Source organism: Sus scrofa, chromosome 6 (assembly GCF_054392235.1).
Source record: "Sus scrofa isolate SSC_HxYL_T2T_F1_AM1 chromosome 6, Sscrofa_HxYL_maternal_Yorkshire_Landrace_v2.0, whole genome shotgun sequence".
Taxonomy (NCBI): domain Eukaryota; kingdom Metazoa; phylum Chordata; class Mammalia; order Artiodactyla; family Suidae; genus Sus; species Sus scrofa.
This window is the reverse complement of record NC_139388.1, coordinates 116,702,574-116,727,524: the sequence shown is the minus strand read 5'-3', so window position 1 is coordinate 116,727,524 and position 24,951 is coordinate 116,702,574. Positions and strand designations below refer to the sequence as shown.

At 38.7% G+C, this 24,951-nt stretch overlaps 1 long non-coding RNA gene across 8 annotated transcripts in view; it reads left to right on the top strand.

Annotated features, from left to right (window-relative positions):
- Window positions 1-24,951, top strand: part of LOC146402782 (uncharacterized) — a 95,108-nt gene that overhangs the window by 65,031 nt on the left and 5,126 nt on the right. For 3 of the 8 annotated variants that reach the window (XR_014807794.1, XR_014807795.1, XR_014807796.1), the window contains exons 3-4: window positions 16,887-16,942; window positions 23,251-23,281. This is a non-coding gene — a long non-coding RNA (uncharacterized LOC146402782). Of the gene's footprint in view, window positions 1-14,477; window positions 14,566-16,886; window positions 16,943-23,250; window positions 23,282-24,615; window positions 24,787-24,951 lie in introns of those variants that run through there. The other 5 variants (XR_014807798.1, XR_014807797.1, XR_014807793.1 and 2 more) reach the window with 4 other exon arrangements.

Below are 24,951 nucleotides of genomic sequence, written 5' to 3'. Positions count from 1 at the left end.
TTGCTTTTAAATTATCTGGGCTGCAAAACCTCTTTCTTTTGCATGTTAGAAGCTGTTTTAAAATTCTATCACTTCTCAATTTGGACTTAATCAGTTTCTAAACCACACATTTCAAGTGAAGACAGATATTTTAAGTTTGGACTACAGGCATTTCAAAAGGTTAACAGGTGTAAACATAATGGAAGAGTTAGAAAAAAAAATTATTAAACCTAGCACAATGCCTTGCATACAGGAGCATTAAATAAATGCTTGTTGAACTAAATTTTGTATTCCTTCTCTAGATATAGCTGAAGAGTGCAAACTAGCTAAATATCAGTCATGCCAAACAATCTAGAGCAACTGCACTGTCCCCAAGATACTATCTTTTGTTGGGTACTTAGAGAAGTTGAGTAAACATATGGACTATAGAAGTTGAGTAAACATATGGACTAAGCCAACAAAATTCTTTTATTATAGATTTGGTGGGCTGAGATTGTCATTTTCCAATTTGTTGTCCTCTGAGTTCCCAGCCTAGCCCTTAGAAGTCTGTAGACATGCTGAAACCAGAAACACTGTCATTACTTGTTGTTTTTCCCATTGTTAGGATTATTGAACTGACATGTATATTGCTTTATCTCAATCCATAGATGTATTTTAGGGAGAAAACTTAAATTAGATTGGCTGTTCTTTGAGATGCACAAATGGACAAAAACAGGCTTTGATTCATGGACATTCTGTATAAATTAGCAAAGCTTTCAAAATAGTTATCATGAAATACATCTAGACATTACATATATAAGAAGAAAAGTGTTATCTCCTCCTTCTTCTCTTTGCATGAACCTGGTTATTCTATTTCCTACCCTCTTCTTTCGGACCTTGTTTTCTGTATGGTCTCTATTCTGCAAATTCGTTGCATTTAAATCATCATCAATATGGAGAAAACAGAGAAAGAAAATTGATTTTTGTTTTAAATTGTTCATTGATGCTGTATATTATGTAAGACTGTATTTTTAACAGATATAGGAGTTTTCTCTTTTAAGCTTTGAAATTACATTAATCACCATTTCAGTGACAAATGAATAAGCAGAAATTATATGTAAAAAAGACTTTAATGTTTCTGACATGTTTACAGTCTTAAGTCACATAGGAAGGTATTTTTATTACAGACAAGGAAACTGAAGTTCACAAAATTTAAGTAATTTGCTTATGTTTGCACAGTTAACTAAGTTAACTGGACACTTAAAAGATATTGTTCATAATTTTAAGCACTAAAAATAAGCTAATATATAGATTTCTCATGCTTTGATGTTTACAAAATAAGTATTGGAATTTTTTTAAAACTTTTTAGTGGAATTAATTTGTTCTAAAAATTTTATTGTTGAAGAGTTTTAGAGAGGTCCTTATTACCTATCTCTCTGTATTCACAACACATGTGTCTAGGCTCTTTTTCAAAATTTTATATTTTGATTTTTTAAATTCCTAAGGCTGAGTTTATATACATCAAGATCATCTCAGTTCTTCCTAAAGGCCTGGACCACTTCCTATTGATAAGTAATGTAATCCCGTGAATTTCAGAGCTTAGGTTTGTGACAACTACAAATTGTGGAACCAAATGGACTAATTCAAAATTCCCTTATTTTTTTCCAGAATGATGCTTTCCAAAAGTATAGATCTTCCTTCTTCATTTAGAAAAATCTATAAAAATATCTTCTCCTAGACTCTTAGCATGTTATCTTTAAGGTTTAATGGTATAAATATCAGACAACATAAAAATAACTTCTGATAATTTATCATGTGGAGCTTAATCTTTCACTTGAGGGTTTTTTTATTTTTTTTCTTCTTTTTCCTTTTTATAGCCACACCTGTGGCATATGGAAGTCCTGAGGGCTAAGGGTCAAATAAGAGCTGCAGCTGCAGGCCTTCACCACAGCCACAGCAATGCTGGATCCGAGCTGCACATGAGACCTACACTGAAGCTGATGACAATGCTGGATCCTTAACCCACTGAGCGAGGCCAGGGATTGAACCCACATCCTCACAGACACTATGTCGGGTTTTTAACTGGTTGAGTCACAGTGGGAATTCCTACTTGAGAGTTTAAATTTACTCTCTAACAGAGCTGAAACTGGTCCTTTTAGGTAATTTTAGTTCATGTGTCTATATTTGTACATCAAAACTTCTCTTGTTAGACCAATGGTACTTTGAGTATTTCATTGCTTTTCACTTAAGAGTCAAGGAGGAAATCTTTTAAATTTATGTTGAGTAGCATGACCCTGTGATTTGGAGCCAAGGTACTTGGCATTAGTTCAATTTGGTGAACACTTAGAAGTTATTATACAAGGTACTGGATCTTTAAAAATCAATGGCATATTTACTGTCCTCAAAGATCTCACAGGGTGGTGGAAAAACCAGATTTAAAAATGAGTGTCAGAAGAGCGGGAAGGGAGCTTAAGGAAAGACAGTGGCATCATTAGCCTTCGATGGCATATGGCTCATTAGCCTTTCCAGAGGTGTCCACATGTTCACGCATTGCTTCCTTGTAAGCTGTGGTCATGTTCAGAGGGACATGGAGATTTGCAAGAGTCACACAAGAATGCTTCAATGACATTTTGGTTGCTTGTCTCCCCAAGGCCAGAATGATCACTTGGGCATTCTTTCCTCTTCAAGCTTATAGCTTCTTATAAAGGGAGAAGGAAAGGGAATGGTGATGCTGATTAAATCAGTGGGTGGTATTTTGCAGTTTAATCATCTTCATACCTTTGTGCTACAGGCCTTTAACCGACCTATGAGGGTCCATGAACAGAGATAATATACGATCTCTCCAAGTTTTTTATTATCAAGTCTGGCTCCATTTTCTTTAAGAGGTTGTCATTTGAGTCAATGTACAAGAGGAGAAGTAGGGGTTGAGTTGATGAGGTAGCTGGATTCTGTGTACTAATGCCCAGGGCTCAGTCCACCTCTCTGGCAGCAATTCCACTAAAATCATCTTGCTTTGATATCTTGTCATCTCTATATCATTGAAAGATAATGATATTCATAAAGGACTTCAGAACAAGGTTCTAGGAATAAGGGATGAAGTAAGTGAGACAATGGATAGAACACACCTTAATAGAGGATCCCAGGGCAATATTCAGAATGAATGGAAGAAGTAAATGAAGAAATGGATAGAAAATACTTCATTATCTGGCTTTTGCTGCCCATCATTTTCCAGAGAGACCTGTCTCTCTCCCTCCCTCCCTCCCCTGCCAACACCCTTGACAGATATAACATTCATCTAAGTACAGAACAGCTGCCTGTGAGGATATAACACTCTCACCTCCCACATTATGGCACCAAAGATACAGCTCGTATTCCTAAGGGAAGCTGAATTTGAAAGAAAAAAGAGCCGGTGTGCCACCCCCATAGTTTTCCACTGGACAGAGGAACATGCAGAAACCTAGAAATGTATCAGCTAAGCTGGCTGCACATGCTGACTGAGAGCCTGGGTAGCACAAATGTTTAGCTCAGTGACTGAATGCAGCTGAAAGTCAGTATGTGAGCTGGTGATGCAAATGAGATTTGCTTCTATTATAGCAGCTGTCTCAGCACCTGCCTATTTTAGTAGTTTCAGGTAATACAGCCTTTTGAATATGCCAGAAACATGCCTTGGCCGACCTTCTCATTTTTCTCTTATCTTGGGTCCTAGTCCAGTTAGAAGTCTCTCCTTTAACAGCCTGGGCTCTGAAGGTTAAACGGGGCAATTGAATGCTGTCTCTTTCTTCTCAGAATTCTTGGTATTCTGAGAAACTATAGATGGTCCTTGCAAGTTCATCGAATATAATTTTTAGTATAAACCAGCTGGAGTTGAGTTCAACCTTTGTCATTGGTGCTTTCTCTCTATAGGAATAGCTTATAGCAAAAGTCCCTATTGCATTTCCTATATTTATGATTCAATAGGAATTCAGTAGATTCTGTAGGGGAGAGTTGTCTAGAAATTTTTTGTATTAGATATGATCCAAAAAATCAATGTGAAAACATGGATTTATTCTGCTGGAACATCTCTATATGCTACAAGTCTTTTGAGGGCAAAGATGCTGCTTTACAAATTGTTGAATTCTCCTTATCTAGCCCCATACTTTAAACAGGAAAGATTCTCAATAAATAATTGCTAGTAAAACATATGTGCTTTGGAAGCAATATTTCCTTACTTGGAAGAATGAGCTATCTCAGGAAATTTCAGAAGAGTGAAATATAATACTGAATTTTACAAATCTCTCTTGCACCAAACTCTTCAAATTAGTTTCTTCAGCCTCTTTTAAGAAATATTTGTAAGGAACTATTTGTTCATAAAGTCAGACTCAAATTTCCCTTCAGAATTAATGTAACCTGTTTGGAGAAGATAAGAGTTGAGGATATTTTGCAATTGTGAAATGAAAACTCCATCTGGATTGGCACTTGTCAACCATAGACAGACTGGTTCTTCTTGCATCCTCGACTAAAATTATTAAAGGAAAAACACTACGTAAAGAAAGTCTCTTAAGAATTTTTTTCATGCTGCTTCCCCCTTCCTCCCCTCTCCTTGAAACGATTATTTCTAGAATGATAGAATTATAATACTTTTCTTCCCCCTCCTGCTATCTACACAGTTTTCCCTCCTTTGTATCTCTTAGAATAATATTACTGAGAATTCTGTTTAGGCGTGTGAGCTGAATTTTTCCTGAACTATTTGAAGGAGACTTCGGTGATGCCTTGGTAGCAATGCTATCACAACCTGACATTTTGCTTTTCCCTTCCTCAATTTTCTTTTTCTATTGCTGTAATCCGTTTTTTCCAGCTTGAGAAAAATTTTTCAGGTTAAAGCTAGTGCTTTGACCTAGACACTTGGAGAAGATGAAGGAACAATTTGAGCCACATTGTCCTCTCCTGATATCTTATGGGAGATTGCTGATGAGCTGATTGTGGGCGGGCGTGCATACACACACACAACCCCCATGCGCCCCCAACTCTGGTGACAGGGCCTGTACTATCTTCTTCAACCTAACACTACTTTGGGATTCCCCATCTGATGGACATGGGCACAATGATCTCTTTCATATACAAAGTAGTAATTTCACAGTAAATACTTCAATTATTTATAAATGGAGCTCGGAGACGATGACTAGGAGCTGGGGTATAGAAGCAGCTCTGACTGAGGCGTGGCCTGATAGAACCACATGCCACTTTCAACAGTGCTATTAATATTTACGTGACTTGATTGGCTAGTTTAGATGCAAGTCTTTCCTGGTTTCTGTGGAAGATGCCTCCTCTTCTCACTCACATGTAGTTATAAGCTGATTCTTTTTTTTTTTTCTTCTGTCTTTTTGCTATTTCTTTGGGCCGCTCCCACAGCATATGGAGGTTCCCAGGCTAGGGGTCCAATCAGAGCTGTAGCCCCCGGCCTACACCAGAGCCACAGGAACACGGGATCCAAGCCACGTCTGCAGCCTACACCACAGCTCACAGCAACGCCGGATCCTTAACCCACTGATAGAGGCCAGGGATCGAACCCGCAACCTCATGGTTCCTAGTCAGATTCGTTAACCACTGCGCCACGACGGGAACTCCCAGCTGATTCTTTTATTAGTCAAACTGCTGCGGTAAAGGAAGGTCAGGCCTTTGGCTGAAGAGTGTGCCAAACAGATCCTCTCCATCATGCTTTCTCTACTTTTCCTTCAGGGCTGAAACAGGCCTGAAAGTTGGAAATCTGGAAACTCAAAAGACTGATTTGAGGATGAAGAGTCTGGATTGAACTTTTAACAATAGGTAGTGGCAATAGGTAGTCTGACATAAGGGGAATCATCAAAACAGATCAAGACTCAGGTTAGTGAATTGACATCTTTTAAGAAACATATCCGTATATACAGTCAGACATGAATGTGTCAGATAATCAGCATGTTTAAAGGGCACTGCCTCAAACTCGAGGTCTTGATTGCTTCCTGGTAAATATCAACTCAGTTTTCAGTGAGAATATATTGTATTATAGTCCATAGCAGGATCTTCATAGTACTCCACAGTCTGTTCACAAAGGGAGTGTATGGTATTGCTTCTGAGAGCTCCATGATTTCTCAAGACAACCACAAATGCAGGAAAGTGATAATTCTAGTGCCGATTCAACCATGATGACTCTTTTAGAAAAGGTGATCTGGGTTTGGTTTAGGATCTATTTCCTGCATTGTTTATCCGATGATATCCTTTAGACAGTGGTGGCGTGACAGCTGTATTCTGATAACCTTAAACCTACAAGGTGATAACCATTAGAGGGCAGTACAGGTACATTTTCTTAGCAGGAAACATGCTGGTATCCAAACATTCTTTGCAGGGGTCTTCACGACTAAGGCAGTGGTCTCATCCCCAGGAGAACTTTTTTACCCCTTTCACCATTAAGATAGACTGATAGTGAGAATCCCATGGTCAATAAAATGTCAATACAGGAATACTTTAGCTTTTGTGTAGTTATGATTGTATTAAAAAATTACTCCCTGTAGTACCTTTTGCTGTCTTAACCAAACAGTGACCTTTCTGATTTAATTTTTCATTATTTGTCCCTTTGAGGTAGGGTGTGTGTGTGTGTGTGTGTGTGTGTGTGTGTGTGTGTGTGTTTGTATGTTTGTGCATGTATTTTGGGAAACCGTAAGTAGACAGATGATTTCCTTCCTAATAAAGTCCAAATTCTCAAGTCTTCCATGACCCAGCACTATAACGAAGATAGTTATTGTGGAAAGTATGGGTTGAAACACATACAGAGCTAATGACCTACGGTAATGACAAATCACCTCCTATGTTACCTCATTTATTGGCTATGGATGTCTTGGCTTTTTGCAAGTTGCCAGGGAGAAGAGATCTGGGTAAATAATCTATAATTACAGTAGAGTCGATGAAGATTGATTGGTGAAGGAAAGTTCTATCCTTCGGGATCAAATAACTTTGACTTTACTGATGGATGAGTTACTAGAGGATAAATACAGTGTGGCTTGCTGTACTTTAAAATACTCCCTACCTGCGCATCTTTCTCAGTAGATGAAAGAATGTCTCAGGAGTAGGCATGAGCTCAGCAGCTGAAGGGGTGGAGCATGAAGCCCAGCTGGTGCCCTGGAACTGAGAGTGACCCAGGAGCGCTCCCATTCCACAGGCCAGTGGGCTGGAAACTGGGGTAATGAGGTAATCGGCTCAGTCTTTAAACAACCAAAAGCCGACATCTTTCTCAATTCCTTGCTCTTTTCTCTGATCTCCCAGGGATCTGCTTTCTGCTCAGGCAGGACTTGACAAATGATTCAGAAATGCTGAGTTTGAAAATAGAAACAAAATTTAAATGCTAGAAGGATAAAAAGAATCAAGTTAAACCTGAGGGTAGTTGCAGCTAATCAGCATGTAGGCAGCTTCCTTACACTGAACATAGTGAGTTATTTGCTTTCCTTTTTATGGAGTAGGACTAAGGTAAATGATAGGGAGATTTGATTGGGTGCTGGAGGCTTGGATAAACACCACCAAGGGAAATATAAAAGGTCAAAAGAAATATTTGATGCACTTTCTAGAGATTAAGTGAACGCTTGTTATCACTGAATTAGTTTTTCAATCAGCCACTATGACTCTTGGTCAAGACCAATGTTCTCACTTTTTTCCTATGTATTTTGACACTTTTTACTCTTTCAAGTACTAACAGCTTTGGTTGAACTGTTCCTTGGGGGCTTGACAAACAGTGGAAAACAGAAGGCACAGCTACATGCACACACATGTGCACATATGCAGCATGACTCACTGTAATTGTCACTGCCATTCTCGATCAGCACCATTATTTTTAAACATTTCGTCACATAAACGATGAATTTATTTTATTGTCTTTTTAGGGCTGTACCCATGACATATGGAAGTTCCCAGGCTAGGGATCTAATTGGAGCTGCAGCTGCTGGCCTACAACCACAGCCACAGTAACAGCAACATGGGGTCCAAGCCATGTCTGTAACCTACAACACAGCTCATGTCAAAGCTGTATCAACCCACTGAGTGAGGCCAGGTATTGAACCTGCATCCTCATGGATGTTAGGTTTGTTACCACTGAGCCATGACAGGAACTCCCATATACCATGAATTTACAGTGCATTACTCTGGATGAACGCTGCCATCATCTGTGCTGCTAGAGCTGCCTCAGTGGGTTTGGGAGCCTTTGACTGCAGGTCAACTGCATTCTAGGGAGTACATTTCTCAGGGTGAGAAGTGTGGCTCTGATGTAGCATGGTGATGTGTGACTTTAGAGAATGAGAGAGGCAAGAGTTGATGAGCACTGTAGGCGGCATATTCCTATCCCCAGCCTCTTTTTACAAAGAAGCCTTTAGAGTAGTGCCCACCTGATGATGGTCCTGAGCATCTCACCCCAGTGTATCATTTATAACGCTGGGTGACTTACCTGTTTATTCCTCTCGCCCATTAAACTGAAAATCTCTTTGTAGCCCGAGGCAGGGTATCTGCTGGGGCTGCCGTTACAATGTACCCCAAACTGAGGGGCTTAAACATAGAATTTATTACCAGTTTTGGTGTCCATTTTGGAGGCTAGCTGCTGGAAATTGGCTGTTAGCAGTGTTGGTTCCTTCTGCTGGCTGTGGAAATGAATCTCTTCCAAGCCTCTCCTCTAGCTTCTGATGGTGTGTTGGCCAACTTTGGATGTCCCTGGCTTGTAGGAGCATCATTCCCATCTCTGCCTTCATCTTCATGTGATATTCTCCCTGTATGTTCACACTCTCTTCTCTCTGTACTTGTATGTCACCAAATTTCCCCTTTTTATAAGGACATTGGTCATATTGGATAAGGGCCCCCTACTCCAATCTGACTTCATCCTCATTTATCTAGTTACATCACCTCATCCTCATTTAACTAGCTACATCACCTCATCTTCATTTAACTAGTTACATCTGCAGTAACCCTGCTTTCAGTAAAGTAGTACTCTAAGATACAGAATTAGGACTTCTACATATGGATACTGGGTACGGGGGAAGGGGGGGACACACACAGTTCAACACATAACAGGCAGAAACTTGTTTAATAATGGGAATTTAACTTTTAAAATACAGTCTGACAATTGGTCCTTTATACTTTTGATCTGTTTAGATAAAATATAGTCTGACAATTGGTCCTTTATACTTTTGATCTGTTTAGATAATTTAAAGAGGTATAATAGAAATACTCTTAAGATGCTTTATGGGTTTCTTGAATTTTTCATTGAAACAGTGTATTTTTCTAAGTAGTGTCATTCTACCTGTTTCTTGGAATTAATACAACCAGTTGAGACAATCAGAACATTATTCTGCTCTTGTTCCTTCAGCAGAAGTGTTCTTCAGTTAACACAAACCTCCACGGCATCCCTAACAAGCCCATTATGATGCTTAATAATCCTCAATACCACCAAATTCTCTTTGCCTCTGAATCTCCCAGGCTTCAGGTTAAGTGGCTTCCTCTTGTTCCTCCCTCCGTGAATACAGAGAACAGTTGGCCAGCATGCTTTGTAGAACTCTTTATCTATCTGACAAGCATTATTAGGTTTCCTCTTTACAGTCCATCCAATAAACAAAAAAATCTAACTTTCATTAGATTGTATTCTAACTCTGAATCATCTTTATAGCTCTTGTAAAACCTCTCTAGCACTTCCTGATACTCTTACTTATGTCAGAGTGAGAAATCTCGAGGCAGGTTTGATGCCAGTAGGGTAGGGAAAGACAGGCCATTGTGGATTCAGGTATGTCTGTGCATTTTCTGACAGAGCCTGGGGATAAAGTGGCAAACCTTCTTCTGAATTTCACATTTCTTCTTTTCTGAGCAGTGACCCATCTGTATTTCATTTCTTTGAAATTTACATAATGCTTTCTTTGAGCCTGATACTAGGGCTAGGAGCTGGGCTATAAGAGTCAATGTAATGAGATTCTGTGACAAATATTATAGTCTAGAGTAGCAGATGTCAAATTCACTCAGAATTTGTCCTCAGGACTCTTCACACTCTGAAAAATTATTCAGGATCCCAAATAACTTATATTGATTATATCTAGTTATATTTCTCATATTAGAAAGTAAAACTAAGAAATTTTAAAATACTCATTTAAAAATAACACTAATTTAAATTCATTTCAATAATATGTCTTAAAACATAGTTTTGACATACAGATAAATTTGATGGGAAGAATGACAATTGTTTACCATTTTTGCAGATATGCTTTTAATCCCTGGCTTAATAGAGGATAGCTGAATTCTCTTATCTGTTACTGCATTCCATGTGTTGTAAGATGTTACTTTGATTGGAGTATAAGAAGATACGTAGCAGTGAAAAGGATAAGGCTTTTAATTACTTTTTAGATAATTGTAGATGTTCTTTGATGCTGTATCAGAATGCAACAGATGGCAGTTCCCTAAATGTTAGTTGCAAAGTGGATTTTGAAACCATGTAAATGAACTTTTCATACTCTTACATTAAAGTCCGTTGGTCTATCTTGTACCTTGGGATATTTTACCCATGCATTGGTCATTTGAAAAATAATTAGCTTATTTAGTTATGCAGATTTTCTAAATGTTAACCTAATGTTTCATTATATCTTATAAAAAATTGTATTTATCAACATCATCAGTGATCTTATCTGAAAAAATCTTTATATTGGGGAACTCTCAAAATCATGGTGATATATTTTTCAAATACTAATTTTCACTTGAAAGCTTGAATCTTACTAATTAGAAATATTGTCATTTTTTTTCCCTTGAACTGAGACTCACTTTGTTCATTTTTCATAAAATGTGTGCCAGATACCAAAGTCTGAATAATTAGTTTTTCAATCATTCTTCCAAGTGAAAGTGGAATTCTCTGAAAAAAGTGAGTTCCACCGTCAAACTGTGTACAAGTGCTTTTCCTTGAGACAACTATCATCTACTGGTGTACAGCAGAAGTGTTTTTTGCTTCTCATTTCATCACAGAGACTATGAAAGAGATGTGTACTTAAAAGCTGACATTTAATTGAAATAATTGTTTCTCTTCCATCGGGGAATTCTCAAGTGAAACGGCCATTGCTTTTACACTGAGTATGTGACAGTAAAGAATCTATGGCTTCTAGTGAAGTTGGGAGCCATTGCTTTGATTTGAGCTAAGGTATTAACATTTTTAATCCACCAGCGTGTTTGCTCCGTTAGTTTACATGTGAACACAGTGAGACAGGCAAAGTCTGAGTGTTTCTACTATTTGAAAATAGTTTTGATGTTGAGGACACCATGAAAGAGTCTTGGGGACTTCCAGGGTGTTTTTGGAGACTCACTGAGCTAGTCTGGTCAATAAATAGGCAGTGATAATGTGGGGTAGGCATAGTGAAATGAAGAACTAGGAGAGTCAGGAAAAGATGCTCTGAAGAGATAATATCCAAGGTAAATTCTAGAAGATAAAAATTAGAAGGTGTTAGGAAAATGAATAAAGGATGATCAGAGGAAAAAAAAAACTGTGCAAGAGATGACAGGAAGGTGAGAAAGCATGTTACTTCCCATAATTCTGCAAAAGGTTCATAAAGTCTGCAGAATGTAATGTGAGGGTGATGATATGAAGTGAAGGAGATAGGCAGGGGTCAGTTGTGTAAAGCCACATGTGCTATATGATGATAGAATTGAAGACTTCTTAGCTGTTAAAGTATTCTAAGGAAGAAACCATAGTGGCCTAAATTAAGGCATTGTTATTGGGGTCAGAGAGAGTGTATAGATTAGAGAAACTTTGAAGTAAAAACGAAAGGTCTGAAAGGTTAATTGGATGTCAAGGATAAGGGAGATAGGAGTCAAAGATGACAGCCCAGTTAGTAGTTTGGATGGTACTGATGTAGGGTATGCTGGAGGAGAAGGGAGTTTGGAAATTAGAAAGCTAATGAGTTTGATTTGACATGTTGCTTTTCTCCAGGCCACCCATTAATAGTGATTTTCAGGAAGGGATCTGAGACTTTGCTACAGTGGTGTCATAACATTCTTGCAAGTAAAGTTGGAGCAAAACTTTTGTTTTTCAAAGCATCTTGGAAGCTCAGTGCATTTATTAGCCTGTATTACAAAGACCATGTCCCAGAAAAAAAAAAAAAACTTAGCATTTTTTTCTCAAAATCTGGATACTTGTAATAATGTTGGCTATAACCTATCAATACGAGCAATATCATAAATTCTCAGGTGCTCTGGAGCTCATGAAATGAATTCACATCAAATCATGAAATAGCTGTGAGGTGGGTACTATTATCATGCAGTGCCATGTAGCTTATGTTTAACTTAACTGGGACTTGTTCTACCCAATAGAATACTAGCTCTATGCAAAGTTCTCCTACTGTGGTTTTCTTAGGAGTCTCCAGAGCTTTTTAATATATGACCATGAACAAGTTTGGTCTGGGGACATGGGACCAGCTGTTTTTTTTTTTTTCTTGCCCTAGATGTTGCTACATTCATGTAGCTTGTCAGGTACTAGAGTTGAATTTTCCAAAAGCAGCCTCATCTGCTGAGCTCTGGAAATGTCCTTCTGATTTCCCTTTCCCTGGAAGAGTTGGTATTTCTGCTGGGGTCCCTCACTGACGTTATGAAGGCTTCATGTTGACAGAGCTGTGTGGCATCTGTGGGACTAGTGTCAAATAATTTCTTTCCCACTTGCATGCTATTAGAAGTGTTGCTTGTGTCCCAAATACTTAAGTTAAACCTCTCTTAAAGTTCTGTTCTGGCCAAGGCCCCCTCTGACTCTACATTCAGTTAACGTCCAACCTCCTTTTCTGCAACCCCAGCCCATTATAGGTGGCAGTTTCCCTAAAGTATTTTCTCGACCTTCCTAAAAACTCCTCACCATTTCTTTTCAGTGCTCCTTAATGGTAGACAGAGACAGCTGGAGGTGCTGGCTTCTTCCTGTTTGCAGTGTCCCCAATTGGCTCACATAAACCAGTTAGAAAAGAGCAGTAATGGATGTGGAACATCAGCAGCCCTTCTCCCAGCTTTTTTCTTCACGTGCTTTCCTTTGTTCCTCATTCACGCAGCCAGCTTTACCTTTTTTTTTTTTTTTTTTTTTTTTTTTTTTTTTTTTTTTTTTGTCTGTTTGCTATTTCTTTGGGCTGCTCCCGCAGCATATGGAGGCTCCCAGGCTAGGGGTCGAATCAGAGCTGTAGCCCCCGGCCTACGCCAGAGCCACAGCAACACGGGATCCGAGCTGCGTCTGCAACCTACACCACAGCTCACAGCAACGCCGGATCCTTAACCCACTGATAGAGGCCAGGGATCGAACCCGAAACCTCATGGTTCCTAGTCAGATTCGTTAAACACTGCACCATGATGGGCACTCCAGCTTTACCTTTTGTTTACTTTGAGTGCTCACTTTCTTCCCTGCTTAGGGTTCTGTAGAGAGCCCTGACACCAGTGGTGGGATTCTTTTATTCTGTCAGACTTTCTTGTGGGGACCGTGTGAGCTGGACAGTTTATATATCTCTGATGCCAAGAACGGCTCACTGTAATGAATTCTACTCATATCAGTTCTATGTAAATGGATAACTAAAAAGGAAAAAAAAAAACTTTTTTTTTTGTTTGTTTTTTTGTTTTTTTGCCTTTTCTAGGGCTGCTCCCATGGCATATGGAGGTTCCCAGGCTAGGGGTCTAATTGGAACTGTAGCCGCCGGCCTACACCACAGCCACAGCAATGCCAGATCCGAGCTGCATCTATGAGGTATACCACAGCTCACGGCAACACCGGATCCTTAACCCACTGAGTGAGGCCAGGGATCGAACCCTCAGCCTCATGGTTTTTAGTCGGATTCGTTAACCACTGAGCCACACCAGGAACTCATGAAACTTGATTTAAGGAAACAGAGGAAGTAACTTTTTTTTAATCTTTATATCCAGCATAAATTCATGTCCATTAAAGAGTTTTGTTTTCCACTAGACCACAGGTACTAGTAATATTGATGATTAAGAGTAGCCAGTATTTATCAAGCTATTGCTATGTAATGGGCACTAAGCTAAATGTTTTACATGCATCAGTTTCACTTCTACAACAAATTTAGAAAGAAGTTGTTACTGTGAATCCCTTTTTAAAGGTAGAAAACTGAGGCTGGAAAATTCATGCAACTCCTCCCAGGTCACAGAGTGATTAAATAGAAATGCTGCATGGACTTGAATTCCCCAGTCACCTCTTCCTCTTCTGCCTAAACTTTAAGCTGTGCTGTCTCTCTTTTGACCAAAAAATTGGCAAATAGATGTATATTCATCCATAAGAGGCTAAGAGGCCTGGACAATTATCTGTGACTTTTCATTGATACTTATGAATAGAAAGAGTTGGTACATATTTTCAAAGTTTTAAAAGTAGCTTTAGGATCTCTAAGGAGAGGAGGAAGTAAAAAGACTTTATGTGCTGGTAACACAAGGTATCAGTATGTACATTTTAAATTGCATCACTCTTGTCATTTTTCCTGTGTCCCTCCCACTTTTCTACAACACCATGAAATTTTTCTCCTCCTGCATTTCAGGTTTGTGTATATTGTACAAAGAACTCCCAACAATGTGATACAATAAGCTGATGAAAACTGTCTCCCACCAAAGAAAGAAAAGTAAAATCCCTCTCTCCACCTGGAAACAAGAAGAAAAATCACCTGGTGTCAGAAATGAAAAAAACTCAAAGATAATGCTATCCTGATCTAGTAGAACAGGGGTTGGCAGTCATTTTCTATGAAGGGCCAGGCAGTAAATATTTCAGGCCTTTAGGCCATTATAGTCTCTGTTGTAGCTATGCAATTCTGCCAGTGTAGCTCACAAGCAGTCATAGACAATGCATAAATGAATAAGAGTGACAGTGTTGCAATAAAACGTATTTAAAGAAATAGCAGGCCATTGTTTGCTGCCCCCTATAGTGGAGAATCAAATCCAACATCAGAAGCCCCGCAGCAGTGGAGCTGGAGGTTGAGATTTTAATGCCCAGATAGGGATAGGAGACTGAACCTTGAGCCTGCCTAAGATGGGTAACTGACTGGAACTGAGATAATTGCATAAATTAGTCCTTTGAATGGCCCAACCATTCTTGAACATACCCTTTTAGCTTTGTTGTTGTTGTTTTGTTCACGAACCCATTACACAGAAAACTAGACTGCTTCATCCTCTGGTCCAGGAACGTAGCAAAGAGACTCTGGTTAGATGAGACTCAGGGTTCTTGGTTGCAAACAGTGTTTATCACCCTATTCACTTTAAGCAGAAAAAAATTCCCTGGAGTCTAGAGAGCTGAAATCTGAAGCTACAAGCAGGGTAGAATGCCCATCCCACTGCAGGGCATTGCTGCCAGGCAGCACCTATGATCCTGGATACGATGCCGGAAGCCCCAACACTGCCACTGCTCTTGGACTTGGGGGCCATGTTTGCTAGAATACTTGGTCCCCTTCTCACAGCCACTCTCCCTGTCTCTTATTTTTCAATTGAAGGCATGTGTATATCTCCTTGTTAGAATCCACACTGCTTTGGAATCTAAAGAGATGAAACTTTTCTTCCTCAAGAAAGAGGGACTTAAAATATAGGAAATTAATAAAATATAAGAAAAGTATTCAAGGATATTAGATAGCTACAGATGATTAAAATCCATGAGGATGGAGATTTTAAAAGTGTTCCATGAGAAAGATCATTCTATTCTGTGCCACATGTGGGGGACCAGTCTTGTTATATTTCCTAAGGGGGAAAAAAAGATGTAAGAAGTGTAAAACCCTTGGCTCACTGGCAGAGGTAGACAAACTCCCCCAATATTCTCAAGTGTGTCTTTATAGAGTTAGTGTATTTGAATCAAGATCCAAATCTTGCTTTTAGGGTTTTTTCCAGTTTAACTGAGATACAGTTGGCATATAGCACTGTATAAGTTTAAGGTGTACAGATTAATGATCTGACATACATCATGAAATGATTATCAAAATAAGTTTAGTGGGGAGTTCCCTTCATGGCTCAGTGGTTGAACAACCCACTAGTATCCATGTGCATGGCGGATTTGACCCCCAGCCTCGCTCAGTGGGTTGAGGATCCGGCGTTGCCGTGAGCTGTGGGGTAGGTTGCAGATGCGGCTCGGATCCCTTGTTGCTGTGACAGTGGTGTAGGCTGGCAGCTGCGGCTCCAATTTGAACCCTACCCTGGGAACCTCCATATGCTGTGGGTGCGGCCCTAAAAAGACAAAAGACAAAAAAAAAAAAAGAATTAGTGAGCATCCATCATCTCAGAGATTACCAACTAAATAGGAAAAAAAATTTTCCTTGTGATGAGAACTCTTCAAATTTACTCTTAACAGCTCTCATACATAACATTACAGCTGTGTTCCTCCTGTTTATCATGTTGTGCATTATGCCCCTGGTACATACTAAACTGGAACTTTGGACCTAGTGACTGCCTTCACTCATTCGCCCTCCCTCCACCCTGTGCTTCTGGTAACTACAAATCTAAGAGTGAGTTCGGTTTTAAACTATAATTGACCTACAACACTATCTTCTTAGTTCCTGATACACAACATAGTGATTTGCTATTTCTGTATGTTTCAAAATGATAATCATGGTAAGTCTAGTTGACATCCGTCACTGTACAAAGATGTTACATAGTTATTGACTGTATTCCCCACATTGTACATTTCTTGTGACTCATTTGTTTTGCACCAGAAATTGGTACCTCAATCTTGTGTACCTGTTTCTCTCCTCCTTCCATCTGGCAACTACCAGTTTGTTCTCTGTATCTGTAATTCTGTGTATTTGTTGTTTGTTCACTTGTTTTTTAGATTTAGCATATGTTACTGTCTTTCATTCTCTTATTCTAGCCTTATTGCCCCTCACTTGCTTTTCATTCTTTTGATTTGTTCAAGAAACCAGTTTGATTTTTCAAGTAGAAAGACCCTGACTCTATTCACACTGTTTTTTGTTTAGATTCAGAAGTTTCAGAGGTGGTGCTTTATCCTTCTTCTGTGTTCCAACATAGACACGTAAGTTCTGGAGGTTTTTTTCAGTGATGCCAAGATGGCTTCATGGGTTCAGGTTGTTGTGGCTCATTCATCTGTTATCAAATTACTCATTAACAGTTTACCTGATAGCTTTAATGTTTACGGCATTCACTGTCTGTATCCATTATGTATTTCATGATGGTTTCAAAACAGTGATTTTCTAGGTCTATAATTCTTTGTACGTTCCTGCACCAACCACTTGAAAAACTGTACAGAAAGGAAGTCTTTGATCTTAATCAGTTTTCAGAGTGAGTTGGGGCTCTAGCAGCTTCGTAGGATGACCAGTGTGCTTTATAATTTCCAACATAATTTCTTGGATCTTTAATATTACTTTAAGTGCATAGATTTAAAAGTGTATTTGATGGGCTTCAATACATTTTTTTTTTCTTTGCTCAAATTGTTACACCTTTTGGCCAGTGAAAGCTCCTTCGCTTTTGCCCCTATGATCTTATTATTCTTTGGTAGCCTCCTTACTTTCTGGCCTAATGAGATATCTCAGGCTTATTTTATACATTTCCAAGATTTGTAATAAGAAATTTTCCTGAAGAGGCCTGGTTCTTTGTTGCAGCAGATGGACTGTAGAAGTCTGGGTGATGTCTGTTCATTGCTGCTGGTATGCTATTGCTTCTTGGCTTTTCCAATAGACAAAAGAGGGAAACTTGTGGTTTTTTTTTTTTTTTTTTTTTTTTTTTTTTTTTAAGGAAAAGGATAATGCACTTATATTGATATTTCTAACTTAAAATAAAAGCCTTTTTTAAACTAGTAATTGACTATACATATATTGTATAAAACCAGATGTTGATTTTACCCAGAGATAGTAACAGTAGGCCCAGGAAACAAAAGGAAAGAGATAAGGGCTTAAGAATTCACAATTTAGAAGAGCGTCCTCAGTGACTGCAAGTACCTCAGTAAGGACTGTGAAGCCAACTGCAACATCCAGGTGACATGCTAGTCCCCGTGTCAGTGTCTCTCTAGCCCCTCTGGTCATCTGAAGCTCGTGGCCTAGAAGATTTCTCTGAAAAGGCTCATGGGAACTACTATTACAAGATTTCTTCTAGGTTGATAAGTGTGTGTAGCTTTTACACTTTAAGTTCAGGTTAGTTGCATATTAAATCCTGCAATTATGTTGTCTTTCCTTCAGATTCTTACATTTTTTACTCCATTATTTTCTGGCATAAAAATTAACCCAAAAATTCACAACAAAAATCTTTTTGCCTATCTGATTTTTCCCCCCCAGTAAGCTTCTTGGTTTTGTTGTTTGTGGGCCTAAAGATTTAAAAGAAAAAATCTTTAAAGTCTAATTATTTTATTAGGTAATACTTCAGAGTTCATTCTGGGTTGTTTTTCCCAGATACTGATTGTGCCCTTTCACACACACACATACACACACACACACACACACACACACACACACACACACACACACATAATTGGAGGGGGTAAATTTTCTTAATTTTAGTATTTGTTTTATTCTATTACTCGGATCTCCTCTTCAGTCAGCCCTTTGCATACATGTTGGCTCTTCTTGTCTACCAGCTATTTGCCCCTCCCCCAAATATTTTTTATCCCTTTGTTTTCTTTTGATTATAAATTTTCTCTGCCTTTTACCTCTTACCTCTGGCAAAGAATGATCTGTTTGTTTCCTCTGTATGTTTCATGCCAGAAGTAAATTTTTCTTTTATTCAGGCTTCCTATCTGAAATAAATTTGTATTTCTCATTCTTTCCTTAGTTCTCACCTGTTATCTGAAGTGTTTTAATCCTAACTTGGGTTGTTCTATAAGTTTTAAAATGTGTATGTGAAAAATTTTTTTTTCTTCTTTGAAATGGTTGAATATGATGTTCATTCGTTCGGTAGCTTTATCTTTCCAGAATACTTTCACTATCTGTAGGGACATTTTTCTGTTCCTTCTGGTGTTTGTGTATGTGGCATTTGACATAGCTCTGTTTATTCTTTTTTTGTGTGATACTAGATTTACTGAACTTTCAGGAGGCTGGGGTGGGTCAGGTTAGCTTTTTCAGCTTCACAGGTCTGTACATTCCTTTTTTAAAAAAAACCTTTGTCAAATGTTTACAAATTCAAATTCAGTAAGTATGGCCTCGTGTTTTCTACCTCTCTCCCCTCTTCTCCTTTATCTGTCTTCCTTTATCCTTTACTTCTATGGATTCTGACTTGCCAAATTTGGAACCTATTTTTCCCTGAAAGAGTGACTTATCTGTTTAGTTACCTAAGTACATATTCCCAGAGCCTCAGCTTCTTCAGATGCACACCTTTTGATTACCTGTGAGTTTTCAAAACACTCCCATCTTTATTTTGGCCTGTCAAGCTTTTCAGTAAATACCTATTGATTGATTAGGGCTGCTTTTACTTTCAGGTCCGGCAGACAGTGTGTTCTTTTCCTCTGCTATCTCCTCCACAGATGCCTATAGCCTGTTTTATCCACAGACCTTTCTATTTTTGGGGATTGGGGAGGGGTACTTCGTCAAATAACTTTGTTGTAAATGTTGCCTGTGTATTTTTGGTTTTGCATTTGTAGCTGCACTGACCATTTCTCTGAGGGTATTTGGAGAGATTAAAAGAAAAAATAATACTGCTGCCTCAGTATTCCCCCAAATTCCTTCCAATTCACGTTTACTTTTTTCTTGTTTTTACTTCAATTTTGTGTGCTCTTCTCTTATGCTGAAATTTTGGTTCATGACACTGTTAATATAATTACTACATCTTGAGACATATTTATAATTCCAAAATAATGATAAAACTACTACACTCAGTTTAAGATTTCTTTGCATTTGTTATTTGTATTAAAATAACTTGATACAGTTGTCCTGGCTTACCTAGGACTTTCCTGGTTTTAATATTGAAAGTCTTGTGTATCAAGAAACTTCTCAGTTCTGGGTAAAACCTGTTGGTTATCCTATAGATTTCTAGAAAAGAGTTATGGCCAAAAATCTCTTGAAAATCCATTGGAAATTATTTGGTTTTAAGTGTGATATGCCAATATTTTATATCAGTTAGGCTTACTTTTTTCAGTATTTTAAATATTTTTCTTTTTTACTTTATTTTTTTGTCATTTCCCCAATACAATTTTTTTCTACTGTACCACATGGTGACTCAGTTACACATACATGTATACATTCTCTTTTCTCCCATTATCTTGCTCTGTCATAAGTGACTAGACATAGTTCTCAGTGCTACATAGCAGGATCTCATTGCTAATCCATTCCAAAAGCATCAGTTCGCATCCATTAACCCCAGGCTCCCAATCCATCCCACTCCCTCCTCCTCTCCCTCCCTCTAGACAACCACAAGTCTCTTCTCCAAGTCTATGATTTTCTTTTCTGTGGAAAGGTTCATTTGTGCTGTATATTAGATTCCAGATATAAGTGACTTTATATGGTATTTGTCTTTCTCTTTCTGACTTACTTCACTTAGTATGAGAGCCTCTAGTTCCACTTCACTTAGCATGAGAGTCTCCATGTTGCTGCCAGTGACATTATTTTGTTCTTTTTTATAGCTGAGTAGTATTCCATTGTGTGTGTGTATATATATATATACCACATCTTCCTAATACAATCATCTGTTGATGGACATTTGGGTTGTTTCCATGTCTTGGCTATTGTCAGTTGTGCTGCAGTGGACATGCAGGTGCACGTGTCTTTTTTAAGGAAAATTTTGTCTGGATATATGCCCAAGAGTGGGATTTCAGGGTCATATGGTAGTTCTATGTATAAATTTATAAGGAACCTCCATACTGTTCTCCATAGTGGTTGTGCCAGCTTACATTCCCACCAACAGTGCAGAAGGGTTCCCTTTTCTCCATCCCCTCCAGCATTTGTTATTCGAGGACTTATTAATGATGGCCATTCTGACTGGTGTGAGGTGGTATCTTATGGTAGTTTTGATTTGCATTTCTCTAAGAATCAGGGATGTTGAGCATTTTTTCATGTGCTTGTTGGCCATCTGCGCATCTTCCTTGGATAAATGTCTACTCGGGTCTTTTACCCATTTTTCCATTGGGTTGTTGACTTTTTTGCTGTTGAGTTGTGTAAGTTGCTTGTATATCCTAGAGATTAGGCCTTTGTCAGTTTCATCATTTGAAACTATTTTCTCCCATTCTGTATGTTGTCTTTTTGGTTTCTTTTTGGTTTCCTTTGCTGTGCAAAAGCTTGTCAGTTCGCTTAGGTCCCACTGGTTTATTTTTGCTTTGATTTCTGTTGCTTTGGGAGACTGACCTGAGAAAACATTTGTAAGGTTGATGTCAGAGAATGTTTTGCCTATGTTCTCTTCCAGGAGTTTGATGGTGTCTTGTCTTATATTTAAGTCTTTCAGCCATTTTGAGTTTATTTTGGTGCATGGTGTGAGGGTGTGTCCTAGTTTCATTGATTTACATGTAGCTGTCCAGGTTTCCCAGCAATTGAAAACATTGTGCATGGTCTGCAAGTCAAATTTACAAAACAAGGTACATTTAAAACCCTCATTTCTGACTCTTCCTTTCATGCTGTTCATATCTAGGTGACCACCTTTGTTGGGTTTTTGATTTACCTTCCATTGTTTCTCTTTGAGAATATAAACATATCTTGGTATATTTATATATTTCCCCTTTAAACAGAAATTGGTGTTATTCTTAGCATGCTGTACTTGATATTGTCCCTCACAAATATATACTGGGGAAAATTTTATATCAGTATTTCAGGTTTTATTTATTACCTTTTACAGATAAATGTACTCCATAGTATGATGAACCATAGTCTGTTCAGCCAGTCCTTTGTTGATGACTATTAGGTTGTGTTTAGTCTTTTGCTATTGTGAAGATAGCACAGCAGCTTTCTTCAGATGTCATTTCTCTCTTTTGTCAGTTTGTCACTGGGTTAGAATTCTAAAAATGGGATAGACTGCTGGACTGCTGGGTCAGAAGGGGTGGGTATGGGGGTGTGTGTGTTTAAGTGTATGTGTGTCTGATGTTAACCAAAGTCCTCTTTTTAAGAGTTGTGCCATTTTGAATTTCCACTAACAAGGTATGAAAGTACCTGCTTCATAATGTATCATCAATAGAATACGTTGCTGTACTTTTGAAAATTTAACAATGTATGTGGGAAATGGTACTTCCATCTAATTTTAATTATTCTCTGAATACAAGTGAATTTGAGCATATTTTTCTATGACTTAGGGTCATTCCCATATAATTTATGGCATTTTCTCATTTTTTTCTTTTCTTTTTTTTTTTTTCTTCTCGGCGTTAGAAGCTCTTTATGTAGAAGTAGTAGTAACCCTTCTTGGTATAAGTTGCACTGGCTTAAATGTGGTTCTTGTCAGGTTTAGAAGTTTTCTTACCCCAGGATATCCCAGGTAGAATGGTTGAGAAAGGAGTCGTTCTCATCACTACTTTGAAGGAGTTTGTTCATTAGAGTCAGTTCTGAGGTTATCGGGCATTTCTTCAAGCAAGAGTTTGCTGATCTGGGCATTTCATGTCACTCTTCTCCATGAGAGGCTGATTTCACTCTTCACTCTTCCCTCTCCTGTATCACCCCCACCCTTTCCCCCCATGTCTGTTGTTCTTTTGCTCCTGCCCTGGCCATCTTCTTTGCTTACCACCCTGGCTTTGGCAGGGTCACAGCTTTGAGCTGTCCATGTCCGTGTTGATTAGCTGCCCAGAAAGATGAAGAAACTGAGCACAGAAACAGCGTGGGAACTTTGTTGAACTCAATAAGCTCTTTAACCTCTCTTGGACCTCCTCACTGCTCACAGGACAGCTCCCTTGACCTTTGAGTTGGCCTCTTTGTCATCACCCAAAGATAGCCAGCCTCCTGCTCACACACTTGAACCTGTTCCCAGCTCCTGTGTGCAGCCTCTATAGTAGATACACTTGTTAATGTGAGCCATGGAGGCAGTGCCTTCTTCTCTTGGTTTTGGTGTGAAGCATAATTGCCACTGTCTGCCATTTCTGCCTCTTTGGGCTCCTGTCTTTGCACAAAAAAAAGAAAATGATCATGACTGTCTTCAAAACTCTCTTTTATCTCTCAGATCAGATGCTGAAAAGATGAGGCAAGATCATATTAGTTGCACTTACCTATAAAACTTTGTCTAAGTCAGGTTCCTCCAGATCCATAGAATGAAGGGAGAAATTTTAAGTTACTTTGAGTTAAAAGTTAACCTTTTATCCTCTGTGGTCATCATTTATCTCAGCATTCCTGGCTATTTGATATTTTGAAGTCAGTTTCTTATAAAAGATAAAGCAGGGAAGATTTTGAACCCCATTTTTCATAGTTTTTTTTTCCCTGTGCTTTTTTTTAGGGGGATGGTGTGAGACAAAGAGAAGGAATGTGTAAGTTGTATGACATTAGTTTAATATTTATATAATCATATCTACATAAAATGACATGATGAATAATAAAGACAGTGTGAGTACTTCACGTTGGCCACATCCATGGCTCCCTCCCTACAGGCCTCCTTTGTGGAGGAGAGGAGCACGGAGGCGAAAACCAGGGCAATCAAGCACCACAAACAGCATTCAGGCTCCTCATCCTTATTCCAAGCACAATATCAACATTTATTTTTGCACTGTGACAGGTTTCAGCTAGCTGCTAAGAACAAGGAAATAGCTGTGTAACCCAAGACTCTTAATCACCACAGAACTCAGTTCCTCAGTCTGCAGGAAACTCCATAAACCTATGTGGGTAATTGCCTCTTGAAATTTGTAGGAAAGGGTTTGGGGGCAGCCGGAATTGAGGAACTGGGGGATGGCTGAATTGATGATACCCAGGTAATTTCTGATTAAAATGAGTTTCTTTTAGAAACCAAGATTTCCTGGGGAAATACTCATGTGAAGGCTAGTCACTCTGGGAGAGATGACTGCTCTTCCAGACAACAGAGCCCTTCTTTACTTTGTGGGTCAGTGAAGAGAATGGAAGGTTCTGTAGGCTGGATACTGCCTACCCTGAGTTTCTTGAAGCTTGCATGAATAAGAGCTGATGGATCTAACACCACTCTAATTGCTATAGAACATTTGGAGCCCAATTAAATTGTTTTCTGAGTTATGCAGCTCTTCTTCACAAGAATACTTCCTCATTATTATGAATGAAACCTTGACATGTCTTTGGACAACACTTTATTTGCAAGCTCATGCTGTGGCAGGGGTGCACAATGAAATTTCAGAATCATCTCCCCCTATCATATTCTGAGGTGGGACACTAGGGCCAGTTGACCATTAGAGCCACACAACCTGTCATCTTTGCTAGCCTACTATTCATCAGACTAAAATGCAGGCACAGTGCTTGGAATGCCCGAGCCAAGCAAAGATGGGCAAAATTGCACATCTTTCGTATTTACATTTCAACATATTTTTATGTCAAAATAGTTATCAGCAGGAGAAGCTTTCCCACTGAATGAGATGGTAGTGATTCTTATAAGGCTTAAACTTTTTCTTCCCCCGTGGTATCCAGACAGAGTGTGGGAGGAAGGACTCATTCCCATCACTACTTTGCAGGGGGCTGTTCATTACGGATCCAGTTCTGAGGTTCAAGGCAAAGTATTTGCAAATTGCTACCCACAATGCACAACTAATCCCCAAGAAGTTAATTTTTTTCAGTCTTTCTGTTTTATGATGTTAGGATTATGTTGATGTCATGAAAATTTTAAAATGAAAATTCTTGCCTGCAGAGTAACAACGCTCAAGGAAAACCCAGGAAAGATGAGACTTCCTCATTAGACATTCAGATGAACAATCCAGGCACAGCAAAATAATTCTGAAAAAGAAAAAAGAAAATATGTTTCTAAACAGTACTTGATTATAATCTTCCTAAGATTAAAAAGTTGCTGCTTTTCTTCCTCTTTTGTATTTGAGCTCATTGAAATACACATGTAATTGGAGTGCCACTCTCCACTCAGACTAAAAGAAGAGAAGTGTCTCATGAGGTAGTTTCTTTTTCAATTTAAGTGCTCAAGCAGAGGCTCAGTAACATATCAGAGGTGTTGTGGATGAACTCTAAAAACTCC